The sequence below is a fragment of the Ascaphus truei genome, chromosome 2 (assembly GCF_040206685.1).
Source record: "Ascaphus truei isolate aAscTru1 chromosome 2, aAscTru1.hap1, whole genome shotgun sequence".
Taxonomy (NCBI): Eukaryota; Metazoa; Chordata; class Amphibia; order Anura; family Ascaphidae; genus Ascaphus; species Ascaphus truei.
This window is the reverse complement of record NC_134484.1, coordinates 423,660,896-423,677,090: the sequence shown is the minus strand read 5'-3', so window position 1 is coordinate 423,677,090 and position 16,195 is coordinate 423,660,896.

Sequence of the window (16,195 nt, the reverse complement as noted above, 5' to 3'; positions counted from 1 at the left end):
GCGTATAGTGCCCGCGACGTCACCCGTCGCCGCTAGCGAAAGTTGTATTTCGCTTTGCGGCGGCGGCGTGGGCGACCAGGCCATTGATTGGTTCAGGGCTGTCATATGAGGCGACAGCCCCTTAAAAATCAAATATTGCCAGCTTCAAAAAATCGCGTCGCCACGTCACGCTTACTATAAGCGCACGCGGCGGCGCCAATGCATTTGTTTTCGGGCGACGTTGCGTCGCCGGCACTATAAGCGCAGCCTAAATACTTACATACTTCAACAGCTCGCTCTTGCAAAATTAGGCTGCGTCCACGCCGCCGCGGAGAGCGGTGACATCACCAACTCTCCAAGCATGAGCACAGGGCGTCCTGCATCATTTAGCAAGCACGAGCGGGGAAGTGTTTACACTTTTTTTTTTTATTTCTGTACATTCATAGTATGATTGATATAGTGGCAGCCTACCCTTTCACTTGAAGAGGATCGCAGCGAAGCAGGTTGCCAGCGGAGGAGAGCAGGACCACAGCGCTATTGTAGGCAGACACCGGAGGGAGGGGCGTTTGACATCACAGCGCTGAGGCGTGCTCCTCCGCGTACCTCCGAATCACGTGGCCCCACCTGCACTATTCTATTTGGCCGCCCGCGCGCGCACATCTTTTTCGCCTGCACAACCAGGTTTTTTTTCTGCACGCGCCCCGCCTAAATAATCTTGCGCCTGGGGCGTCCCCCCCTCAGTTTGTGCAACGCTGCATTCAATCACAACACCCACAACCAACACACACACTCAATCACAACACACACACACACAACACACACTCAAATCACAACCAACACAGCACACACTCAATCACTACACACACACAGTCACAACCAACACTCACATAATCACCACCAACACACACAACACTCAACCACAACACACACACACACAGACAACCAACAGGCACAGCACACACACACACACACACACACACACACACACACAACAGTCCATATATATACACACAAACACACACACACATACATACATATACACACACACATACACACAACACCCACTCAAATCACAACCAACACAGCACACACTCAATCACAACACACACACAGACAACCAACAGGCACACACACACGCAAACACACACACAACAGTCCATATATATACACACACAAACACACATATATACACACACACACACATATATATACACACACAAACATACATATACACACACATACATACATATACACACACACATACATATACACACACACACATACACAACACCCACTCAAATCACAACCAACACAGCACACACTCAATTCTACATATACACACACATTTCTACATATACACACACATTTCTACATATACACACACACACACATACACATATACACATATACATACAAAACACACACACACATATACACACATACATATACACACACATTTCTACATATACACACATTTCTACACACACACACACACACACACACACACACACACACACACACACACACACACACACACACACACACACACACACACACACACACACCTGGTGGGTAGGGGGAGAGAGTAACTAAACCTGCTCAGGTCCCCCCATGTGCTGCTGAAAACGGGCGGGTAAAAGACAGGAGGAGGAGAAGGGCTTGTCTGTGTGCAGGGAAGGCCCCGCAGCAAGGCCCCGCCCCCTCTGCAAGACACAGCAGAGAACTGGAAGCAGCCTCTGCACGGAGCTTCTGGCCGCCCGCCCCCAGGTTTCCCCGCACGCAGCCTGCGCCCCCCCTACATAATCTTGCGCCCCCCCGAGGGGGCGCGCCCCCCAGTTTGCGCACCGCTGCACTAGCTCATTGCTCTGCATAGCTTCTTGTGACCCCTGTGTGTGCAGTCTCTATGCTTGGCTCTCTTGTCTCTTTCAGTGCTGTTTCCTGTCCCTTTATTTACCTTTGGATCTCCCTGGCTTGAACTCTGCTCTGAATTGGATTACCCTGCTTTCTCCTGCCCTTGGACCCTGCATTCGGATACGTTTACGCTGCCTTCTCCTATCCTCGAACACTGGCTTATGGACTTTATTACGCTGATCTCTATTACCCCTGAACTCTGGCACACGGCCATTACTATCCAAACTCTCATACCCTGGACATTGCAAGTATCTGCTAACCTTTTCTCTACAGGCCCGGCAACGCATTACCACACTCTGGGTACGCCCTCACTGCTGTGGGTGCGTGTTATAACCTTACCCACCTCAGTACTGGGGACTGGCCAGGTCTGCGGGCATACAGGCGTTACAACATTACCTTGGCGGTGAAATCGTCAGCTGCCAAAAATCTCAGCAGCTACATAGCGGCAGCGGAGTGGAAGCTATGTTCACACCTGTAGGGTCAGGCTAATATAGCTGGAAATCTTCCCTATGTATTATATTTTTATTTAAATTTTAAGGTGCACATGGGCGTTACATTTAGATGATGCACATGTGTTATGCGGTGTGTTAATTGGAACGCACGTTAGATTTGTCCCAATGCGCATGTGCATTGTATTGCTTAACGTTCCTCAGCGCTATGAACGTACCCGCTAATTAATTGGTCGCTATGATACTGCTTTTGGTGATGGGCGTTGTTTTTGCATATAATTAGCTTAATGAATACCCGTTACAACTCAGGGAAAATAACATCCGTTTCCTATTTCGGTAACGTCACGTTATTTGCACTGATTTAACAGAGCTTTGTGCATCTCGGCTTTCATGCCCACTTTATGAGGTTCTGTTTAATTCAGGCATTTCTTAAGAGTTTACAGAAAAAATTAAACACTTTAGACATCTAATTGCAAAAAAAGTAGTATTAGACACAACATTGCTAAGAGGAGCAATGTTATAGACATTATGATTAACTTGGTGTTAATGTAGGTAAATGTTCAGTTAAATAGCCTAATGGAGCCCCCCCCCCAAAAAAAATCCTCACCTTTCTCCTTAATGCCTCCCCCTTTCTACTCTGACCTTTTATTAACCCTTTCACTACGAAAGAGGCAGTATGGCACTGTAGGGAAATTTGATGCAAATCCCACCTGTAACAAAAGGGTTAATCCCTCCATTAACAAACCCTTTCCATGCCTGCACTTAAACTTTTCCCACCTTCACCACTTCCATCCCTCTCGTCCATGCACCCCCCATCCCATCACTCTCACCTTTGGATACTCTCTTCATTTAAAAACACATTTCATTTATAAAATGTTGAAAGTACATCAAACATATTTGATATATTTTTAACATTCTATAAATGAAATGTGTTTTTAAATGGAAGGAATATCTAAGGATGAGAGTGATGGATGGGGGATTTTAGAGTGATGTGCGCAGTGTAGGTGAGTAATGGGATAAGGGGATTTTAGAGTGATGGGAGCAGTGTAGGTGAGTGATGGGATGAGGGGTAGATGGATGAGGGGATGTTGGGGTTATGGGAGCAGTGTAGGTGAGTGATGGGATAAGGGGATGTTAGGGTGATGTGCGCAGTGTAGGTGAGTGATCAGATGAGGGGATGTTAGGGTGATGTGCGCAGTGTAGGTGAGTTATGGGATAAGGGGATGTTAGGGTGATGTGCGCAGTGTAGGTGAGTGATGGGATAAGGGGTAGATGAATGAGGGGATGTTGGGGTTATGGGAGCAGTGTAGGTGAGTGATCGGATGAGGGGATGTTAGGGTGATGTGCGCAGTGTAGGTGAGTGATGGGATGAGGGGTAGATGAATGAGGGGATGTTGGGGTTATGGGAGCAGTGTAGGTGAGTGATCGGATGAGGGGATGTTAGGGTGATGTGCGCAGTGTAGGTGAGTGATGGGATGAGGGGTAGATGAATGAGGGGATGTTGGGGTTATGGGAGCAGTGTAGGTGAGTGATCGGATGAGGGGATGTTGGGGTGATGTGCGCAGTGTAGGTGAGTGATGGGATGAGGGGTAGATGAATGAGGGGATGTTGGGGTTATGGGAGCAGTGTAGGTGAGTGATCGGATGAGGGGATGTTGGGGTGATGTGCGCAGTGTAGGTGAGTGATGGGATGAGGGGTAGATGAATGAGGGGATGTTGGGGTTATGGGAGCAGTGTAGGTGAGTGATCGGATGAGGGGATGTTGGGGTGATGTGCGCAGTGTAGGTGAGTGATGGGATGAGGGGTGGATGAATGAGGGGATATAAGGGAGATGGGAGCCGTGTAGGTGAGAAAAGGTGATGTGCAGACATAGAAAAGGTTTGGTAATGAAGAGCCTTTTGTTCAAGTAAATCTAAAGAAAATGTATTTCTTTTGAACACTTTTTAAACAAAATATATATATTTATCGCGATATATATTGTTATCACAATGTTATCATGGGATTTTTTCTGTAATCCATTTAATTAGAATATGATTTACAGGTGTTTACCTATTTCTAAATATCATGCATGTGCGCTAATGTAACATGAGTTATTTCTCAATATAATGTTAACTACCACTGATTTAAATGGCAGTTATAGCCAGATCGGGGTGCTATACCCCGCATCGTGGCTTCATTAAACACGACCATTAATTTAGGATGACATCACATTAAATATGGCCTTCAATTAATCTAGGCCTATGTGTTACGTAACTCTGGGTATATTCCGGGTCTTACTAACTAAAGAGCAGTTACAACATTTGCAGTGCATTGCTAAGGTTTTATGTGGTTCTATATAATGGGCAAAAAGAGGCTATATGAGCAGGATCTGCAAAAATAGACATTGTTGTCCAGTTTTGTGTGCAATTACATTTTGACATTCCATAATAAATTATGCTGCTTTGGTATATTTTTATGGACATACAAGAGCTTTGGAATGTGTTTACTGATGCTTCTCTCCCAATGGCTTATGCACCAATTATATCATTCCAAGATTCCATATGTCATTGTTGCATCATAAGTACTGTACCACTGCCATATACATTGCCTGTGCCCGCAGCGCCACCAGCACCATACAATACGTCCTTCATAGACCGCATTTATTGAGCTTCCACCAGGAGTACAAAACCTTCCTCTTCAAGGTTAATGTTGCTACTGCTAGTGACACTATGAACTTTGAGTAATAATGCAAATGATCCCTACCTTTCATTACATGGCAGTACAGCAAGCACTGGAGGCCACATCATCAATCCATGATGATATATAATCTCTAGCCTTCTGCCTCCCTCACCTCCCCCGCATATCATGTAACATTGTTCTCACTAGGTTTCATTTTCTAGCGTTAAAAAAACAGTCAGAAAAAAATATATATCGTTTTTAAAACGTATTGTTCTTTTCTCAGAACATCTAAGGACTTTTACTTTATTGGAAAAACTGTGAGACAAAGTCTTACCACCATTTGTATGAGCATTGCATGTTTATATCTGAATAATACAAACTTGTAACTGTGTAACTGTATGTCCTTAAAACACCTTATGCCACACTACAAACCAAAGAGTTGCATTTTAGGAGTATGCATCAAGCTATAAAAATGTCGGATTTGCTATAAAATAGATTTGCAGAGATTCATTGTGAATGTACCTTTAGGATCAATCATCAACATCAGCATTTCAGTCCCTCGTGGGACCTTTCTCAAGAAAGAGGGGGGGAAACATTAATATAACACAGTTCACTTTTTTTTTTTTTTTTGAAGAGACGTGTCTTGAGAGCAGAAGGGAGGATGACAGAAATCAGGAAAGAAAATGATTGCAGAGACAAGCAATCCTGGGTAAACAGGATAAAAGGCAAGGTAATATAAACAGGGACAGGGACATGGAAACAGGGACAGGACTGGGTCATAGACAAGGGCATGGGCAGGTAACAGGAACGTGGACTGGAGAGCAAACAAAGTTGAAATGCCAGGAAGGAGCAACTTCCTGGACTTTAAATAGGGGTCAGAGGAGGAAGTGGGTTAGTCCTAGGCTTCAATGCCTCTGGGAGTGGTAGTTTTTTATGGGCTACGCCAGATTAAACTGCAATTACGAACACTGCAATTCCTGGCTTTTTGCCAGGATATATTGTAAGTGTACATCTGTATGTGCCTTATGTCTATTTTTATTTACAAAATATTTTGGGGGATTGTCTGCACTATGTGTACCTCTCTCTCTATTTGAGATCTATACTGCATCACACTCTACAGAAGATACCCTTTACAAAGAGACATTCCTTATAGAGATCATTATACCTTGCCACAGTTGGTTTACACCATTTGAACATTGGGGCCATGTGAGTAAATCTCAATCTGCTTTTTCTTCACATCACAATTTAAAGTAGAAAGTTATTGCACTATATTGTATTTTTCATTTATTTTTTGGGTGATGGAAATCTGCGCTCCCTGACTTTTGAATATCACCCAAAGTTATGCCAAACTTTATATGGGTTGCATAGAAGACCAGATGGTCTGGTCGGCAGCCCATTTAGAGCCGGCCTGGTGTACTAGGGCTGTTTCATAGATGACATCTTCATCATATGGGATGGAGAGGAGACCTGAATAAAATGGGAGAACACATTTTTACAGTCGAACGATAAGGGTTTCCCTTTTTGCCTTTACTATAAATTCTAACTCCATTGTTTCTTTAATCTTTTGTTGACTGTGAACGTGGAATTCAACATAAATACAGATGTTTATTTTAAAACAGTTTAATGTAATAGTTATCTTGACTTTAACAGCAATCATAGTAAACGGCTTAACAATATACTATTTGGACAATTAAGACGGACGAAAATAAATTGTTCTTAAACTTATGATTTCTATAAACAATCAAACAAATTAAAGAGAAATAATTATATAAAAGGGTTACACAGAAAAGCTTATTAATGATTAATATATTAGAGCTGCCTCCTTAGATACAGTTAACTAAATATAGAGATAATACTGGATGTAAAAGCACTGCTTCATTAAAATGTAGCATAATTAAAAAGAGAGATCAATCAAAATTATTTATCCCAGATACAATCAGTCTGCACCAAATATTAAAAATATCCTCAGTAAACATTGAAAAATTCTTGGTTGTAATCCAATTGAAAGTTGACATCTGCCATTCACACTAAATATGGTATATTGTAGAGCGAAAAGTGGACAATCATTTTGCACCAAGTAAGCTTAGACCTATAATAACTATAGAGTTATCATGTAATATTTCCTCTGGTGACTTTGGGTGTGGTAGAAGCAGATGCCTAATGTGTCATTTTATTCAGAAAAAGAGAGAATTTACTCATCGCAATGGAGAATGTTTCAAAGTTAAAGGTTGCATAGACTGTAGGACATCACATGATTTATATGCGCATATGCAATTGTGGACTTCAATATGTTGGGCGGACCTTATGTCCACTCAATATTCCATTTCTGGAACATAGGAGAAGTATCGTAAATGGGGTGCAGAGCCATAGTGTACTGAGGCACTTTCGATACATCATGGCAAAAACCCTGTTAATCTGAAAATGATGGACCTTGAACATGTCCTCCCACTACCTTTAGGGGGACAGGTTCAAGACACTTTGTAAACAAGAAAACTTCTGGATTTTTTTAAAATGAAATACCCTTACACCAAATGGCCTAAATGAAGGCTTAGACATAGGCACTATAATCTAAATCTGTTTATGCCCCATTTTTTTATGTTTGATTGTCATCTGTCTACCATATGGTAATCCGTTTATTTTTTTAACCCTATCCACATTTATTTTCTGAATGTATTATTACTATTATATAGTCTGTTTATCTTTTGATATCTTTAAGATATTAAAATTGCCCATTCGTTCTGTATTTTGTGGGGCGATTGTTTTGATTGGTCTCCTATAATTTATTTTCACATTTTGCTTTTGAATTTTGGATATAATTGTATCAATGGTTGAACTACAACAAGTATTGGGCTTCGTCTATTGTTTGGGGGGCTTACTTTTCATGATGTACATTTTTTGTATTTTATTTTTGAGTATAATAATTACATTTGCCAAATTTTAGATGTGTTAAAATGATAAAATACCTAATTCTAGCCATAAAAATATTAACGTAAGTTAGCATACTGTAAGTATTTTATCATTTTTTTAGATTGGAAGGAATAAAATGATGTCACGATTCCCATTGTATAGGAGTATTTATGTGGGTGTCCATAAAGCCTTCTTTGTTGTCTCCAGGCTCAGCCAATTAGAGCATGATGTACCATACTGCCTACATCTTTGGAGGCCTCAAGATGCATGTTTGGTCTCAATAAAGCTTGTTTTGATTGACACTCACATACTACCCTATCAGAGCCTTCGTGCGAAGGAGCACGATGCGGATTGGCTGATGGCCCGTGACGTCACGCAATGGCACGAACGGGATCTGTATTAAGATGCAGGCTGTTTAATGTCATATTATACACCTTGATAAAGGGCACACGGCCCGAAACGCATTGGTGTTGTGCTTTTTGTTTGTTACGATTGTGCTCGCCACAAACCGGGACCGGACCTCGGGGCTGAGGTGGGGTTATATAATCACCGACCTTAGTCCGCGCAGACTGAGTGCGCAGTTCGTAGTCGTACATAGCAGGGTCAGGATTGGGGAAGGCAGCATCGTCGTTATTCAAGCAGGAATTCGGCAACAGGTAGTCAGAAGTTCCCCGCTTCAGCTTAGGAGCGTGAGCACGAGAGTGGCCTCTGCCCGAGGAGCGGGCTTAGCCCATGAAGCCGGTCTCAGCAGGGGGAGACAGCAGGCTGGCCGAAGTACACCGCAGGGCAGCGCCAGGGAAAACCAACGCTTCAGCACAGAAATCCAAAGCAGGCCTCTGCGTGGAGAATAGCAGCAGACCTCAGGAAACAAAGGGTAACCTCTGCTAGGGGAGAATGCAGCAGGTACCAGGAACCAGTGCTGGCTAAACAACGCTTCAGCACAGGAGTCAGGATCAGGCCTCTGCGTGGAGAGTAGCAGCAGACCTCAGGATACTCAGGAAACACAGGCCCCTGCATGGAGATTAGCAGCAGGCCTCAGGGTACTCAGGCCACTGCATGGAGATAGCAGCAGGCCAAAGGATACTCAGGCCTCTGCATGGAAAATAGCAGCAGGCCTCAGGAACTCAGGAACTACTAACGAGAGTAGAGAGGTTAGAACACAAGGAGACAAGCCAGGCAGCTTGTGGCAGAGACAGTAATGTTCAGAGAAGGATTATGCTCGGCTCTGATTCAGAGCCAAAGCCCAACATATAAAGGGCGGAGATCCAATCACAGGGGGAGGGTGTGTGAGCATTCCTCCAATGATGGAGCACAGGGCAGAAGCTGCAATGAGAGGCAGCACATGTGCCATTGATTGCCAGAGGAAGCCTTTGTAACTGCAGAGGTCTGCAAGGCTATAATCAATGCCAGGAGCGGATTCCTTACATTGTTGCTGTTTGGGGGTGATGTTTGATCCTTTAATGGAATAAACCCTTTATTGTACTTGTGAGCCTCCTCCTGCTTTTGTTTTTTGGCAGTACGCTGCCTTTTTTGCTCTTTCTGCTTTTTGTTCATCTTGTTGGTGGAACCGCAATAGGACCGCACTGGAGGATCCGAGAGGAAGCTAAACAGTGAGTTACCCTTGTGGGTTCATGCTATTCTTAAATCAGATTATGGGACAATCTATGTACTACATATGTGTGCCAATGGGCACCAGGTACTAGTCGCTGTCCCCTGCAAGGGATGCTGTATTAATGCTCAGTTACAGGGCAGAGGTCCAGGCGGATATACATGTTTCAATGGGACTAATCTGTTTTTGATGCGCCGGCCACTTACATTCGTATATAAAAAGGAGAAAGAACATACACATATAGTGAAACAGAGTATAGGATATTTATGACTGGAAATAAATAGTATACAATATTACTCACATTCTCTATGAGTAATTCAGACTTTTTGGTTATTTAGAAGTTACCACCTCAGTTGATAATCTCAGCAACAATGTCCGTCAGCATGCAGTCATGCAGTGACAAAGGGAGAAGGTTCCCATATGTGGAGATGAAGGAAACAGAGAAATAGTGCAAAATTGCTTTATAACACAATAAAAAATATAAAAGTTTACACTCACAGATGAATATAGGACTCAGGCAATGGGACCACCCAGGGTTAGACACTGGCAGAAAAAAACGGCACTCCCTCCCCCTCTCAGGTATTCCACCCGCGGCGGCCGTCCACAGTGGAAATAGGAAGGGATTTATTCTTAGCAGAATATCACCAGCATACTGTCAAAAGTCCTTCTATTGTCCGTGCTGTCCACCCTACATGTTTCACTTTAGGCTAGAGCTTCATCAGGGGTTGTGGGCATCTGTTTCCTTCATTTTCTCCTTTTATCCGACTTGATTTTGAAAATCCTCGCCAGTCCTGGGCGGGGGTATGACGTAATCGCGTACGCCGACGTCCTCACATCACGGCACACGATGCGGGTTAGTGACGTCGCGCCGCAAGGTCCACCATGCGTGTCACTGACATCCCAACACTATGCTCATGCTCTGCGATGTGGGTCAGAGGTGCGGGGGCGGTGGGGCAGCGTCAGCGTGGAGCCCGCGCAGGAGTTGCAGGACTCCATACTGCACTGTGAGCTGGAACCATGTGACCGGAGCAGGAGAAGAAGCTTTCCTATTGGACAGCCGGCTGTCCAATAGGAAAAGCTTCTTCTCCTGCTCCGGTCACATGGTCCCAGCTCACAGTGCAGTATGGAGTCCTGCAGCTCCCGCGCGGGCTCCACACTGACGCTGATGCTGCCCCACCGCCCCCGCACCTCTGCTTACCTGTTCAGATGTCCGCGCGGGCTTCCAGCAGGTAAGTAAGAGATACTTTTCAACTACCCTGACATTACCCGGATACCCGGTGACGAGTCCACTTTCCAGCTGCCGGGTAATTTCCGGGTAGCTGAAAAGCCGCCGGGTACCGGGTTGTACCCGGTACCTGGTACATAACTAATTTTAACAGTTACAATGGCCTATGCTTACGGGAAAGGTACAATTTATAAATAAACATAACATACAGATATATGTTTATGTCCTGATGCCTCCCTATACCACCACGGAGATCTCAAGCCTTCTGTTCTACCTAACAGGTATGCACCAGCACCAGAATACACCAGTAGCTACATGCTCTCACTTAGGGTGGGGGAAAAGGTGCTGCACATACAACATCACAGAATATCCACCATAATGCACCAGTGGGAGCAATAACCTTAGCTACATCTGTCATTTAGCCCGATATTGCCAAGGCAGGAAAGTAAATTAACAGAGATGAGATGGATGGAAATACCAGCAATGCTGTCTGTGTATCAAAGAATCACCTACATGAGAAGACAGGGACAAAAAGCTGCAGTTCAAGGAATATCCTACATGTGTTTTTTTGTTAAATAAATCAGTTCTGTATTATGAGAAAATACATGTAGCATTTATTTTTTATGTACTATAATGTAAAAGACATTTTTTGTTTCTATCGTTTCAATTTTTTTTATTGTTTTAGAGAGACATAACAAATATATAGTCTTGGAATACATGTGATGTTTTAACAGTGTCACTTGTCCATACAACAAAGGGCATTAACAGTTCGTCATCATTACTGAAATAAAATAGTTGCTATAACACTGTTTTTGAATAAGTGTGGTCTGTCTTCCTATTTCCGGTTGTGTTAGGGAAGCAGCCGCTTCCGTAGGCGTCCCCCTTCCACCCCTCCCACCCTTCTTTTTCTTCTTTTATACATTTTTTGTTCCTATAGCAACCATTTAAAAAGTCACATCACCTTCCTCTTCTGAAACAGGCAGAGAACCAATTGTCTCTAGTGGCTGCCTGGTCACATGATCTTCCCCGAGGAACTTTGCATCTTGGGTTCTCTTCTGCTGCACTGTCATTTAGTGAACCCCTGAGTCGAATCTTCGCCAATCGATCACAGGAGAATGGATCGGTCGGCAACTTAGCTAATCACTTGTCAGTATGTAGATTGTATTGATGCCCATATTGAATGGATTTTTAAATTTTTTTTTAAACGGCAGCTTAAACTGCTGCTTTAATGTGACTACAACATTGCACATGCATGAATTAGTAGGCCCCAGAAACAGTCTTCTTAGTTACAGAACAAGAGACAGATACACACACACATACAGTAGGTAGACAAACAAAAACTGAACTTTTTAAAAATATATGTAATATTATCTGTAAGCATACCACATTGGTGAGTTTAGTGAATTTCTAGCAACATACTGTATTTATGTTATCACCCACAACATGCCCTAGACAGGTGCACTCCACCATCATAAGAGAGGAGAGGCCTGCTAATGATTTAGACCAGGGGTGGCCAACTCCAGTCCTCAGGGACCGCTAACAGGTCTGGATTTAAGGATATCCCTGCTTCAGCACAGATAGCTCAATCAGTGGCTCATTTGGAATGACAGCCAGAGAGATCCCTGCTTCAGCACAGATGGCTCAATCAGTGGCTCCGTCATTCGGACTGAGCCACCTGTGCTGAAGCAGGATACCCCTAAAAACCTGACCTGTTGGTGGCCCTTGAGGACTGGAGTCGGCCACTCTTGGCTTAGCCGGTTTAAGAGACAGTTGCAGTTCATTGTGACCTTGGGCAAGTCACTTTCCTCTACCTGTAACTATAACAACAAAAGGAGAGAGAGAGAGAAGAGAGAAGAAGAGAGAAGAGGAGAGAGAGGAGAGAGGGAGGAGAGAGAGAGGAGAGAGAGGAGAGAGAGGAGAGAGAGGAGAGAGAGGAGAGAGAGAGAGAATGAATCAATCAATCTCTGGGGTCATCTGGCATAGGAAGCTGCTATGTCAAACCTTCCTGACACTGCAGCTTCCTATAGTTCCTCGGGAGTGAGGCTGACTTGGCGACCATATTGATTTCGCAAAGGGAAGAAAAACAAGCAGCAAATTTGGAGGTATATTACTCAGGAACTGGGGCTAAGACTAGTACAGTGTAGCTCCAAAAGGATCCTCTTTGGTCCAATGTATATACTTTACAAAATGATAAATGGAGTGGGTGGGGGTGAGGGGGTGCTGCTTGAAGTTAGAGATATTTAGTCCAGTATACATTTGTTTTATTTATATTGCTATGCATAGAGTCTTTACATTAAGTCGCATTGAGTTGGAAGTCAAGACTTTTACGATTGCTATTTTCTGTCATTTGTCTGCATTTTGAGGCTTGTACACATACAATACTGTACCACTGCCGTAAAAAAAAAATTACATTTAAATCAGGGAGGCGCAAACTTTTTTCCCTGCGCCCCCCTGCCGGATGTCCTCCTCTCCGCGCACCCCCTCCCTCCTTACCTTGATTCCCGGCGCCTGGGTGTCATGACATCACGTTGCTATAGCAACGTGACGTCACATTACCCCGTGGCGTCATTTGACACCGCGTTGCCAAGGCGACGCGTCTCCAGATGTCGGCAGAATCAAGGTACGTATTGTTTACAGAGGCCCTGCAGCTCCCCCAGCACTTAATTTAAGGGCCTTCGGGAAGCGCGTGGGGCCTCTGTAAACCCCGCGCCCCCCGCCGGTAATCTCGCGCCCCCCCAGTTTGCGCACCGCTGATTTAAATAATGGGTTTAGCAATCACGTCAAGTAAATCCAGAAAAGCATTTACTGTGCTGTAATAATAACTGGACCACTTACCAATTTATTGTTGGGGGCTTAAAATGCAAGCAAAAATGCAAAGCTTTCTAACAAGATCACAGCAAAAATGTGAACTAAGCAAGTAGCAGTCTAGCCAGCCTGATAAAAACAAAGCTTATTCCAAATCTCTGCAGTGCCCTGAAGCTTACTTGGCGCCCTGGATTTAATTATTCTTGTATCCAACACTAAACTGTTGCAACACATTGTGCACATTACATGTAATTAAGATTGTGTTTGTGTTCAGTCGATTCAACCCAAATGTAAGAGGCTGCTACTGGAAAACCATTGTTGTTTATTTAGATTTTGATTCAAGTTGTGCTCAGATCTCTCAGATCTGCCAGCAGGTCAGCCAGGGGAAGAGACAGATCCCACTTCAGTGATCAGCGCCTTCCTCTGCTGGGCCCAAAACCGGTTGCCAGAACAGAACCATCCCTACTAAACATGCTGCCAGCACTTCATTCATCCCACTCAACAACAAGGTGCCCAGGAAAAGACTTCAGCCCTCGGCTTTGCACAAGTTGTTGTAGGGCCTTTTCTACCTGTACAGAAGTTATGGATGTTTCTGGAACTTTTCTACAATCTGATTTATTATCATGCTTCCCAATAAATGTACTATTTTATCTGCATATTCAGGTTTCATTAATGATTAATATTGTCCTTTTGTTATTCCTTAAACAAATAAAAATAGTCATTCAAAATATTTGTGTGTGTGTGTGTGTGTGTGTGTGTGTGTGTGTGTGTGTGTGTGTGTGTGTGTGTGTGTGTGTGTGTGTGTGTGTGTGTGAACCCTTTACGTCTGTGGAATCATGGTATGTGGTGCAATTCAGGGGTAAGGCTACGGCCCGAGTCATACCTGCAGCACGCGCGCCTGGCGGCATGGCGGCACATGCACAGTTTAAAGCCGCGATCGGTGGTCTATAGGGGAGCTCCAGGTGAGCGAGGGGGGGGCCATGCCGGGGCACATCTGCCCTTCCATTTGGGGTGTGCCGACCACGTGATCGCGTTGCGGTACGAGTAGACAAAAAATTCTTGTCTTCCCTGCCAGCATACGCGTCACAGCGCTTTGCCTGCCCACACACACGGCCACTGGGGTCTGCCCCAGAGAGGACTGTGCTGTTGTGTGTGGCACGCACGTCACAGTGCGTGCCGCAGCGACCACTGGAGACCTGGCCTAAGGTAAGTTTGTTGACCTGTCTCAGACATGTGAATCTGCCCATAACTGTTCTTTATCATTGCTGTATCGGTCTGTACAGTGAGCCTAAACAATAAAAAAAATAGAATAGTTTTTGTTACCAAAGACTTTATTAAACAGTGTATATTATGCTCACCAGGAGATACGTATTCATTACAGATAAGCTACAAAAAATCTGTATAGTATTGGTTGCCACTGGAACAATTCGGTATTTTTAATGCTACTTGTACAAAGTCTAAAATAAATATACTTTTATGGCATAAATCAGCAGCGGTAGATATTCTTATACCTAAAGCCTAATACCGTATTTGCCCGATTATAGGGTGACCCTGAATATAAGGCAACCCCCTAATTTCAGTAGTAGCTGGAAAGAAAAAAGTATGTACACACACACTGTCTGTGTGTGTGTGTGTGTGTCTCTCTCTCTCTGTATCTGGGCTTCCTGCCTCATGCAACATGGCTGCTTCAGGCCCCCAAGGTGGAGCTTCCTCCGTTTTACCCACCTACCTCATACATTCGACTGCATATTGGCTCGCAAAGTGGACAGGGCCTAATTATAAGGTGAGTATGTACTTTTCAACTTTATTTGAGAGAAAAAAACCTTGCCTTATAAATCGGGCAAAACTAGTATTTACCTTTGAAATAAACGTCCCACTTCAATTAAAAAAACAAATCCTGTGAAACAGGGAAGGTAAGGTCTTCAGGGACAGTTCACAAATTAGTTCTATATAAACCCAACTCTTGTACTTGCTACATTGGGAAAGCAGACATTTTACATGTAGCCCCCTTTCCCCCGTGTCTAGGGTGACTACGTGTGGTGCGCTTTACCTGACAGGAGGCCTGATCCTCCGCTGCAGGGTGCCTGGGGTGTACCTGATTCATTCCAGTGACAGCGGCTCCACCTGTGAAGGATCCTAGCACAGCTGGATACCCCTTGCACAGGACCCAATACAATAAATACACACCCTTGTATAGGATAATAGGTTTACTGAACGCATATAATACTATAACGGAATAACATATATTAGGTAGGCCTTGCACGACTGTAACCACACAGTGTCCCAACCACCTTGTCCACACCCTGGTGAGGTTTTCCACCAACGTACTGAGGTGCCCTGGGCACCTAACCACCCAGTGTCCACAGGAGCCACAACCCACCCCAAAGTGTGCTGTAGCGCTACCCATAGGAAGTGTGTGTAATAGTTGGTGCACTTGAAGATCTTGATACCTGCCGGGTGCTCCGGCACCACCAGCTGATGAAAGGGGCCTGTCTGGTCCCATGCCGTCTCTGTCAGCGTTGGCGTCCAGCTCTACGTGAGGTGGACTCCGGTTGGACACCGTGAAGAGAGTCTCTTATCGTGCGGTGGGGGTCTGGTTCCAGACCACAGGCCACATGTACTGCACGTCGTCGCTGTGGGATAGACAGTAGAT